The 12679-nt window shown below is 48.1% G+C and overlaps 1 protein-coding gene across 1 annotated transcript in view; it reads right to left on the bottom strand.

Annotated features, from left to right (window-relative positions):
* cacnb4a (calcium channel, voltage-dependent, beta 4a subunit) overlaps positions 1–12679 on the bottom strand; it is a 308607-nt gene that overhangs the window by 37303 nt on the left and 258625 nt on the right. The gene's annotated exons all lie outside the window — the stretch shown is intronic.

The following is a 12679-nucleotide window of genomic DNA, read 5'->3' as shown; positions in this document are numbered from 1 at the left end:
GGCTGAAGGGCCTGTTTCAGTGCTGTATCTCTAAATAAATAAATAAAGCCAAAGCACTAAAGGAGAGAATGTCTACTTTGGTGCTCCCCACACACTTAAGGATTGCATATTAGGAAATGGCATATGTCGGGTGGAATTTTCCCTGGGCTTTGGGATTCTGACATTGGGACCAAATGGAGGTCCTGAGCCCACATTAGCCAGGAGCCAGACCCGTGGAGCTATTTTCCCGGAGGTGGCCTCATATTTGGCTACCTCCGCACTCGCTCTCCTATTCAGGACTGCAGGCAGGCTCCTGTTGCTGCCAGCCCAATCACAAGGCCAGAAGCTCTTTAGCCTCGGCAGTCCCATTGAGAGAGGTGGGCGCTGCTAAGGCAGGCAGGAGAATGCCAGGGCACCTCAAAATGAAGATGCCCTTGGAGGGGAGAAAATAATTAAACTTTTTTTTTTAAGAGGGGCCAAGCAGGAGTGGAGGGGAAACCTCCAGTGGCAGCTTTTGGGCCGTGGGTGTGGCCTTTCCTATCGATGGTCTTTTCTCTGGGGCATGGAGCCGTTGGCTCTGAGGGCCTCCCAAGCTCCCAATGTGGCAGGGCTGCCACCAGAAAAATACCTTCTAAATCACCCTTAATTGGTGCCTTAATTATTTAAATAGCTGGCAGCTGATCCACATTACTGCCCGCCCCGGGAAACTTCCCTGGTGGCCGGAATGCATCGGGGAGTCGTTCCGATCCGTCTTCCCTCTATTTTCCAGGCCACCCCGCCTCCGAGCCCACCACCCCACAGCCTGGAAAATTCTGCCCCTCAAGTCCATTACTGACAGCAAATCCTGGGCTGCTGGAGCACAATATCTCGAGATGTGCCATGTGCTGGGAGCACTGAAGTGGAAAATCTTCAATCTCCAGTCACACTTAGTCAGTTGAACATTGAATGGAGAGCAAATGACAAGGATCAGCAAGTGTTTGAGGCCATAACTGAGGGAGTGGTAGGCCACAAGTGCACTTCCCTGGCCTTATTATGAGTGCAGAGGAACAAAATATTCCTCTTCCATTTTTCTTGTGTTTTTGGATATTGTTCTCCTGTCATGGCAGATAAGGCCAGTCATTGTACTTAATTGCTATGCTGTAGACATAGACATTGAGGTAGGTAGCTTAAAAATGAAATTCTATGATGTTAATAGAAAATTTGGGGCTTGAGAGCTGTGTGCGGGAGTCTAATCTTTGGCGATATCAGGACAATTATCATTCCATGTTCAGATCAGTTTTAAATGTGAACAAGTATCTACAGGTGATGACTCATGATGTAAAGATGACCATGTGTCTCAGTTCCTTTGGAAAAACTGGTGCGTTATTTGAATGACCTATTTCATATATAAATGAATATAAGTGAATATGACCTGTTGTACTCCGAACATTGTAACTTAGCTAGTATTGAAGCTTGAAGTAGATGGAGCCTCTATGATAATGGTCGGAGAATCTCATATTTTTTCTGCTAAGATGAAATCTTCTGTCCCCTGGGCTTTACAAAGAAGGACTTTAGCTTGAGATTATTGTTTAATAACTGAAATCTGTAGGACACATTAGGGGAGAGTACTTCACATTAACAGTGCTACCATCTACTCTGACAAGGACTTCTTTCAGTATGGTAGTTGCAATGCTGGATCCTACTTCAACCGAGCTGTCAGGATTTGTCAGGGACAAATTTCAGAGTTCTGAATTCATTAAACACCTTGCTGGGTCTCATTGAGTAGCGAACTTGAGCAGCCTAGATTCAACTCCTTGTCGTATGCGGAGTTAATGATCTCAGAAGAGGCAACAATAATTAGCCACAATGGGATCAATTTTGATTTTTGGGCAATGGTGAAAACAGGAGATAATGGATCAGACTCCCATTATATATCTGTCTTGATTTTCATTTCCATTGCTGTATTACTGGCGGCTGATCTGATATCTCCCGTTTTGCACTGTTGTCCAAAGTTAAAATGACCCCCAAAGTGCTTGATTAAGCAAAGGAGAAAAAACAGCTGGAGATCTCACTCCGAATCACTATCCAGTGATCTATTCTGCAAGTGCACACATGAGGACCAAAGTTGACAAAGTTGGGCTCAAGTGTGATACCACCACCATGGCCAATTAGTCTGTTGACATTCTTTGCCATTATCAGATGGAAATAATGGCCACTTATAACAAGGTACTCGGGGCACCTGACAAGAGTACAAGTGTACCTGAATAAATAGCCAATGCTTTCAAAAGGAGAAAGGAGTAAATTAGGGAGTAAAAGCATTTTGAGAAATCACCTGGATGTACTGCAGCATGATGCTTTAGCTCAGGGTATGGAAATCTGTGTTATTCATTCCTCCCTGCTGTGGGAGGCCAGGTGAAAACATTGGTGTGAAATTGTTCTCAGCGACATTTATAATGGCCAAATTACCAAATTGGTGTGAAATTGTTCTTGCACTATTCTAACACATTCATTAACCTGTTTAGTTTAAATGAGTTCACAGATGCTTTAAAGTAGTGCACAATGGGATGCCATGTAAACAATTTTACTCTTGCGTTAGGAAAACAAAAAGTTCCAAACGAGATTTGTTTCCAATGCTTAGTACACTGATGTTTACACAGAGTTACAAGAGGATTGACTGATCTATAGACATTTGTTTATCTTTAAGGCCAGGAATTTCCTCAGATCTGCTGCCACTCCATCACCATATATTTGTCATAAGAGGGATTTCCATTGCATTTCCACAGAATTTGTAGCAGCAGAGTCTGAGGAACTTCAAGGAAATTCCCATCCTAAATCTTTCTGTGGTTTCATGGACTGAATCTAATTAATGACGAGGTGAAGTAACCTTGATAGGTTCCTGTGGGGCTGCATTCTTGCCCCTCAGTCAGAAGGATGGAGGTTCAATCCCCACTTCAGAGACTTGAGTACATAATCCCAGCTGATACTCCAGTGTAGTACAGGTCCAATATCCAAAATCGGGACCAAGACTGTGCTGGATTTTGGTTTGGATTTTATGGGTCCCCCTGAGATGGGGTCAGAGGTGGGGGGGGGGAGGTGCTCATAGAATTGCAACGGGAGAAGTGGGGACACAGGGCCTGTGGCCAAGCGATTTTGTCGGGGGCGGGATTGGCCAACGATGGCCTTTCCACCCAGAGGCCATTTGAGGCCCTTGTGACCTATTAATGGCCACTTCAGAGCCTCTTCCCCTGCCGCTGGGATTTAACCAACGCCAGGGGTGTGCCTCTGGCATGCGGGCAGATCGCCCAGTAATACGAGGCACCATCCTCCGTAGGCAATCTGTGGCCCACAGAGGACCCCCGCTGGGAGAAACTCCACCTCCCTAGACCCTCCACCCCTGTACTTAACACCAGTCCTCCCACCCACCCACCCACTTCACCAGGTCCTTCCAGACTGGACCTGACGACCCCACCTCACTTACCTGAGGTTTGGGTCTCCAATGCTGAGCCTGGGTCCAAGGCTTCTGCAGTACCGGCAGTGGCCACCTCTCCCAGTGACACTGCCAATACCTCTGAGCTGCCGGCCATGTGATTGGCTGGCAGTCCTTGGAGGCAGGATCCCCGTCTTCAAAGGGAAGCAGATACCGGTGCAGGCCACTTAACTGCCAGAACAATGTAGGATTGAAAAGAACCGCTGAGTATATTTTACAAATATGTCCGGTTTTCGGACAGCCTGATTTTGGATATTGGGCCTGCATGGAGGATTGCTGCACAGTTCGAGCTGCTGTCCTTCAGATGAGATATTAAACTAATTCCTTGTCTGCCCTCTCAGGTGTATATAAAAGATCCCATAGCACAATTCAGAACAGTAAGAGGAGCTTTCCCTGATTGATATTCATCCCTCAACCAACACCACGAAGACAAATTATCTGGTTATTATCACATTTGCTGTTTGTGGGGACTTGCTGTGTTTCCTACATGACAACAGTCACAACACTTGGAAAAGTGCTTAATTAATGGTAAAACACTTTGGGATGTCCTATGGTCATGAAAGGCGCTAAATAAATGAAAGTCTTTCTTCTCTCTTCATGGACTGTACTGAAATTAAATATTTAACTAGACAACCATATCAGATGGTACAGTATCATAAAATAGCATTGGTGGGACACTTAATATTATCCTTGATCTCACTTGTCAACATAAAAATGTCAGAATGAATTTTTTCTCATGTCACCCACATTAGAGCAATTTATAGGACAAAATCTTTAACTTCATAAATTATCACAAACAAAAAACATTCAAATAACAATATTTGTAGCAGATCCAAGGAAAATCTATATTATATCCCTCTCTATGAAATGTTATCTTGGCTTTCTGAAATGGATTTCAGTCAGCGACTCCCTGGAGGAAGCTATTTCTGTAGCTTGAAATTCAAATTCAGGTCATTTGAAGCCCTCGCAGCCCTTTTGAAGTATAGAGAATCAAATCATAAATCCTTCCGAGCAGGAGTGTTGAAGCATGGCCCTATGGCCACATTCAGTTCCTGACCCTGGCCAACCATCCCTCAAAGGCCAGGCAACTCACTCCTGGCTTCTCACCATTTAGAAAATCCTCAGATATATCTTGGGTCCAGAGTAAATGTTCTTGCACTTCCCCAGTGTTAAACTCCATGTGGGACTGTTTTGCCCAATCACTGAATCCAACAATGCAACATACATGGCTCCTGAGATTCCATGGTATGTACTTACATGGCCCATGAAGCCGAAAGCTTGGACATCTCTACATGAAAAAGCAATGGATCTGTTTTTCTATAATTCCTATCAAGAGTCAGATATTCAACATCTATCCAGATGTCAAACCAGCAGTTCAAACTCTATTTTTTTTATTCATTCAAGGGATGTGGGTGACGCTGGCCAGGCCAGCATTTATTGCCCATCCCTAATTTCCCTTAAGAAGGTGGTGGTGAGCTGTCTTCTTGAACCGCTGCAGTCCATTTGGGGTAGGTACACCCACAGTGCTGTTAGGAAGGGAGTTCCAGGATTTTGACCCAGCAACAGTGAAGGAACGGCGATATAGTTCCAAGTCAGGATGGTGTGTGACTTGGAGGGGAACATGCAGGTGGTGGTGTTCCCATGTATTTGCTGCCCTTGTCCTTCTAGGTGGTAGAGGTCGCGGGTTTGGAAGGTGCTGTCTAAGGAGCCTTGGTGCATTGCTGCAGTGCATCTTGTAGATGGTACACACTGCTGCCACTGTGCATCAGTGGTGGAGGGAGTGAATGTTTGTAGATGGGGTGCCAATCAAGCGGGCTGCTTTGTCCTGGATGGTGTCGAGCTTCTTGAGTGTTGTTGGAGCTGCACCCTTCCAAGCAAGTGGAGAGTATTCCATCATACACCTGAAATGTGCCTTGTAGATGGTGGACAGGCTTTGGGGAGTCAGGAGGTGAGTTAATTGCCGCAGGATTCCTAGCCTCTGACCTGCTCTTGTAGCCACAGTATTTATATGGCTACTCCAGTTCAGTTTCTGGTCAATGGTAGCCCCTAGGATGTTGATAGTGGGGGATTCAACGATGGTAAAGCTGGTGAATGTCAAGGGGAGATGGTTAGATTCTCTCTTGTTGGAGATGGTCATTGCCTGGCACTTGTGTGGCATGAATGTTACTTGCCACGTATCAGCCCAAGCCTGGATATTGTCCAGGTCTTGCTGCATTTCTACACGGACTGCTTCGGTATCTGAGGAGTCACGAATGGTGCTGAACATTGTGCAATCATCCGTGAACATCCCCACTTCTGACCTTATGATTGAAGGAAGGTCATTGATAAAGCAGCTTAAGATGGTTGGGCCAAGGACGCTACCCTGAGGAACTCCTGCAGTGATGTCCTGGAGCTCAAGATGATTGACCTCCAACAACCACAACCATCTTCCTTTGCGCTGGGTATGACTCCAGCCAGCGGAGGGTTTTCCCCCTGATTCCCATTGACCTCATTTTTGCTAGGGCTCCTTGATGCCATACTCGGTCAAATGCTGTAATGAGATCAGGAGCTGAGTGGCCCTGGCAGAACCCAAACTGAGCATCACTGAGCAGGTTATTGCTAAGCAAGTGCCGCTTGGTGGCACTGTTGATGACACCTTCCATCACTTTACTGATGATTGAGAGTAGGCTGATGGGGCGGTAATTGGCCAGGTTGGATTTGTCCTGCTTTTTGTGTACAGGACATACCTGGGCTATTTTCCACATTGCAGGGTAGATGCCAGTGTTCTAGCTGTACTGGAAAAGCTTGGCTAGGGACGCGGCAAGTTCTGCAGCACAGGTCTTCAGTACTATTGCCGTAATATTGTCAGGGCCTATAGCTTTTGCAGTATCTCGTGCCTTCATTCGTTTCTTGATATCACGCGGAGCAAATAGAATTGGCTGAAGTCTGGCATCTGTGATGCTGGGGACTTCAGGAGGAGGCCGAGATGGATCATCAACGCGGCACTTCTGGCTGAAGATTGTTGCAAATGCTTCAGCCTTATCTTTCGCACTGATGTGCTGGGCTCCTCCATCATTGAGGATAGGGATATTTGTGGAGCCACCTCCTCCAGTTAGTTGTTTAATTGTCCACCACCATTCACGGCTGGATGTGGCAGGACTGCAGAGCTTAGATCCAACTCGTTGGTTATGGGATTGCTTAGCTCTGTCTATTGCATGCTCCTTACGCAGTTTGGCACGCAGATAGTCCTATGTTGTGGCTTCACCAGGTTGACACCTCATTTTGAGGTATGTCTGCTGCTGCTCCTGGCATGCCCTCCTGCACTCTTCATTGAACCAGGGATGGTCTCCTGGCTTGATGGCAATGGTAGAGTGGGGGATATGCTGGACTATGAGGTTACAGATTGTGGTTGAGTACAATTCTGCTGCTGCTGATGGCCCACCGCGCCTCATGGATGCCCCGTTTTGCATTGCTAGATCTGTACGAAATCTATCTCATTTAGCACGGTGATAGTGCCACACAACATGTCGGACGGTATCCTCATTGTGAAGGCGGGGCTTTGTCTCCATAAGGACTGTGCGGTGGTCACTCCTACCAATACTGTCATGGACAGATGCATCTGCAGCAGGCAGATTGGTGAGGATGAGGTCAAGTTTGTTTTTCCCTCGTGTTGGTTCCCCCACCACCTGCTGCAGACCCAGTCTAGCAGCTATGTCCTTTAGGACCCGGCCAGCTCGGTCAGTAGTGGTGCTACTAAGCCACTCTTGGTGATGGACATTGAAGACCCCAACCAGAGTACATTATGTGCCCTTGCCACCCTCAGTGCTTCCTCCAAGTGGTGTTCAACATGGTGGAGTACTGAGTCATCAGCTGAGGGTAGTAATCAGTAGGAGGTTACCTTGCCCATCTTTGACCTGATGCCATGAGACTTCATGGTGTCCGGAGTCGATGTTGAGGACTCCCAGGGCAACTCCCTCCCTGCTGTATACCACTGTGCCACCACCTCTGCTGGGTCTGTCTTGCCGGTGGCACACGACATACCCAGGGATAGTGATTGCAGTGTCTGGGACATTGTCTGTAAGGTATGATTCCGTGAGTATAACTATGTCAGGCTGTTGCTTGACTAGTCTGTAGGACAGCTCTCCCAACCTTGCCACAAGCCCCCAGATGTTAGTAAGGAGGACTTTGCAGGGTCGACAGAGCTGGGTTTGCCTTTGTCGTTTCCGGTGCCTAAGTCGATGCCGGGTGGTCCATCCGGTTTCACTCCTTTTTATTGACTTCGTAGCAGTTAGGTACAACTGAGTGACTTGCTAGGCCATTTCAGAGTGCATGTAAGAGTTAACCACATTGTTGTGGGTCTGGAGTCACATGGAGGCCAGACCAGGTAAGGACAGCAGAATTCCTTCCCTAAAGGACATTAGTGAACCAGATGGGTTTTTACAACAATCGACAATGGTTTCATGGCCATCATTAGACTAGCTTTTAATTCCAGATTAATTAATTAAATTGAAATTCCACATTTGTATGAATTAAAATGTAAACCACAGTGATCTTACATTCAGTTCCCAATCCTCAGCGCGATGAGCAGCACTCACGCGCCTTCACTTTCCCGTCCAGGGAAAGCTAGCGCCACCAAGGTGGTGATGGGGTAAACTCTGCACTCTGATGGCTGGGGGGTGGGGTGCGGGTGGTGATGGGGTGAACTCTGCACTCTGATGGGTGGGGGGGGAATGGGGTGAACTCTGCACTCTGATGGGTGGGGGGGGAATGGGGTGAACTCTGCACTCTGATGGGTGGGGGGGAAAGGGGTCAACTCTGCACTTTGTTGAACTGTCTGCAGGGCTGGCAGACTTTTAAAAATGATGCCAGAACCTACTTCCGCATCAGATGACTCTAATGCTGCCCTCACTATGCGACTGGGGGGTCGGCTCACGTGAATATGTAAAGTGGCTGCCCGCTACAGAATCGCGGCAGCGCAGGTCCTATGGGGGACGGCCTTCATTTTCCGCCCCTGCCACCACTCCCAGTGACAGGACTTACAAAATCCAGCCCTTCCAGTGCATTGTCCCAATGGAATAAGCAGTCCTATTTGCCCAAGGCCTGCTGTCCCAGATATTTTGCAAGTAAGACTAGCAGAAGTGCACCCTCAAACACCAAAGAAATTGGAGGCCAAGGACTGTTTTGGGTTGTTAAATGACAATATAAAATGCAAAACTGGGCATCCATGAGGCACTGTGGGCCATCAGCAGCAGCAGCAGAATTGTACTCAACCACAATCCGTAACCTCATGGCCCAGCATATCCTCCACTCTACCATTACCATCAAGCCAGGGATCAATCCTAGTTCAATGAAGAGTGCAGGAGGGCATGCCAGGAGCAGCACCAGGCATACCTCAAAATGAGGTGTCAACCTGGTGAAGCTACAACCTGGACTACTTGCATGCATAGACAGCATGCAATAGGCAGAGCTAAATGATCCCACAACCAACTGATCAGATCTGAGCTCTGCAGTCCTGCCACATTCAGTCGTGAATAATGGTGGACAATTAAACGGCACAGTGGTGCAGTGGTTAGCACCGCAGCCTCACAGCTCCAGCGACCCGGGTTCAATTCTGGGTACTGCCTGTGTGGAGTTTGCAAGCTCCCCCATTGTCTGCGTGGGTTTTATCCGGGTGCTCCGGTTTCCTCCCACAAGCCAAAAGACTTGCAGGTTGGTAGGTAAATTGGCCATTATAAATTGAGCACTACCTAGAACTGTACTCCAGGGAGAATGCTGTCACTGAGACTGCCCTCAATGCAGCCCAGCCTCTACCAGTCATGGATGAGCTGGACATACAGCCAACCAAATCGGAACTCAGTGATGCCATTGATTCCCTAGCCAGCGGAAAAGCCCCTGGGAAGGACAGCATTACCCCTGAAATAATCAAGAGTGCCAAGCCTGCTATACTCTCAGCACTACATGAACTGCTATGCCTGTGCTGGGACGAGGGAGCAGTACCCCAGGACATGCGCGATGCCAACATCATCACCCTCTATAAAAACAAAGGTGACCGCGGTGACTGCAACAACTACCGTGGAATCTCCCTGCTCAGCATAGTGGGGAAAGTCTTTGCTCGAGTCGCTCTGAACAGGCTCCAGAAGCTGGCCGAGCGCGTCTACCCTGAGGCACAGTGTGGCTTTCGTGCAGAGAGATCGACTATTGACATGCTGTTCTCCCTTCGTCAGATACAGGAGAAATGCCGTGAACAACAGATGCCCCTCTACATTGCTTTCATTGATCTCACCAAAGCCTTTGACCTCGTCAGCAGACGTGGTCTCTTCAGACTACTAGAAAAGATCGGATGTCCACCAAAGCTACTAAGTATCATCACCTCATTCCATGACAATATGAAAGGCACAATTCAACATGGTGGCTCCTCATCAGAGCCCCTTCCTATCCTGAGTGGTGTGAAACAGGGCTGTGTTCTCGCACCCACACTTTTTGGGATTTTCTTCTCCCTGCTGCTTTCACATGCGTTCAAATCCTCTGAAGAAGGAATTTTCCTCCACACAAGATCAGGGGGCAGGTTGTTCAACCTTGCCCGTCTAAGAGCGAAGTCCAAAGTACGGAAAGTCCTCATCAGAGAACTCCTCTTTGCTGACGATGCTGCTTTAACATCTCACACTGAAGAATGCCTGCAGAGTCTCATCGACAGGTTTGCGTCTGCCTGCAATGAATTTGGCCTAACCATCAGCCTCAAGAAAACGAACATCATGGGGCAGGATGTCAGAAATGCTCCATCCATCAATATTGGCGACCACGCTCTGGAAGTGGTTCAAGAGTTCACCTACCTAGACTCAACTATCACCAGTAACCTGTCTCTAGATGCAGAAATCAACAAGCGCATGGGTAAGGCTTCCACTGCTATGTCCAGACTGGCCAAGAGAGTGTGGGAAAATGGCGCACTGACACGGAACACAAAAGTCCGAGTGTATCAGGCCTGTGTCCTCAGTACCTTGCTCTACGGCAGCGAGGCCTGGACAACGTATGCCAGCCAAGAGCGACGTCTCAATTCATTCCATCTTCGCTGCCTTCGGAGAATACTTGGCATCAGGTGGCAGGACTATATCTCCAACACAGAAGTCCTTGAAGCGGCCAACACCCCCAGCTTATACACACTACTGAGTCAGCGGCGCTTGAGATGGCTTGGCCATGTGAGCCTCATGGATGATGGCAGGATCCCCAAAGACACATTGTACAGCGAGCTCGCCACTGGTATCAGACCCACCGGCCGTCCATGTCTCCGTTATAAAGACGTCTGCAAACGCGACATGAAATCGTGTGACATTGATCACAAGTCGTGGGAGTCAGTTGCCAGCATTCGCCAGAGCTGGCGGGCAGCCATAAAGACAGGGCTAAATTGTGGCGAGTCGAAGAGACTTAGTAGTTGGCAGGAAAAAAGACAGAGGCGCAAGGGGAGAGCCAACTGTGCAACAGCCCCAACAAACAAATTTCTCTGCAGCACCTGTGGAAGAGCCTGTCACTCCAGAATTGGCCTTTATAGCCACTCCAGGCGCTGCTTCACAAACCACTGACCACCTCCAGGCGCGTATCCATTGTCTGTCGAGATAAGGAGGCCCAAAAGAAAGAAAGAAAAGAAAATTGCCCCTAGTATAGGTAGGTGGTAGGGAAATTTCGGGACAGGTGGGGATGTGGTAGGAATATGGGATTCGTGTAGGATTAGTATAAATGGGTGGTTGATGGTCGGCACAGACTCGGTGGGCCGAAGGGCCTGTTTCAGTGCTGTATAACTAAACTATCGACTAAACTAAACAACTAACAGGAGGAGGTGACTCCACAAATAGCCCCATCCTCAATGACAGGGGAGTCCAGCACATCAGTGCAAAAGACAAGGCTGAAACATTTGCAACAATCTTCAGCCAGAAGTGCTGAGTGGATGATCCATCTCGGCCTCCTCCTGAAATCCCCAGTCTTCAGCCAATTCGATTTGCTCCGTGTGATTTCAAGAAACGACTGAAGGCACTGGATACTGCAAAAGCTATGGGCCCTGACAACATTCCAGCAATAGTACTGAAGACCTGTGCTCCAGAACTTTCTGCGCTCCTAGCCAAGCTGTTCCAGTACAGCTACAACACTGGCATCTACCTGACAATGTGGAAAATAGCCCAGGTATGTCCTGTGCACAAAAAGCAGGACAAATCCAACCCGGCCAATTACCGCCCCATCAGCCTACTCTCAATCATCAGTAAAGTGATGGAAGGTGTCATCAACAGTGCCATCAAGCAGCACTTGCTTAGCAATAACCTGCTCAGTGACGCTCAGTTTGGGTTCCGCCAGAGCCACTCAGCTCCTGACCTCATTACAGCCTTGGTTCAAACATGGACAGAAGAGCTGAACTCAAGAGGTGAGGTGAGAGTGACTGCCCTTGACATCAAGGCAGCATTTGACTGAGAATGGCATCAAGGAGCCCTAGCAAAACTGGAGTCAATGGAAATCAGGAGGAAAATTCTCCACTGGTTGGAGTCATACCTAACGCAAAGGAAGATGGTTGTGGTTGTTGGAGGTCAATCATCTCAGCTCCAGGACATCACTGCAGGAGTTCCTCAGGGTAGTGTCCAACTATCTTCAGCTGCTTCATCAATGACCTTCCTTCAATCATAAGGTCAGAAGTGGGAATGTTTGTTGATGATTGCACAATGTTCAGCACCCTTCGCAACTCCTCAGATACTGAAGCAGTCCGTGCAGAAATGCAGCAAGGCCTGGACAATATCCAGGTTTCGGCTGATAAGTGGCAAGTAACATGCGCGCCACACAAGTGCCAGGCAATGACTATCTCAAACAAGACAGAATCTCACCATCTCCCCATGACTTTCAATGTCATTACGATTGCTGAATCCCCCACTGTCAACATCCTGGGGGTTACCATTGACCAGAAATTGAACTGGAGTAGCCATATAAATACCGCGGCTACAAGAGCAGGTCAGAGGCTAGGAATCCTGTGGCGAGTAACTCATCTCCTGACTTTCCAAATCCTGTCCACCATCTACAAGGCACAAGTCAGGGGTGTAATGGTATACTCTCCACTTGCCAGGATGGGTGCAACTCCAACAACATTCAAGAAGCTCAACGCCATCCAGGACAAAGCAGCCTGCTTGATTGTTTGTGGATGAGGTGCCAGTCACTCCCTCCACCACCGACGTACAGTGGCAGCAGTGTATACCATCTAGAATATGCACTGCAGCAATGCACCAAGGC

Source organism: Heterodontus francisci, chromosome 7 (assembly GCF_036365525.1).
Source record: "Heterodontus francisci isolate sHetFra1 chromosome 7, sHetFra1.hap1, whole genome shotgun sequence".
Classification (NCBI taxonomy): domain Eukaryota; kingdom Metazoa; phylum Chordata; class Chondrichthyes; order Heterodontiformes; family Heterodontidae; genus Heterodontus; species Heterodontus francisci.
Note: the sequence above shows the minus strand (reverse complement) of the source record. Positions and strands in the feature narration are given on the sequence as shown.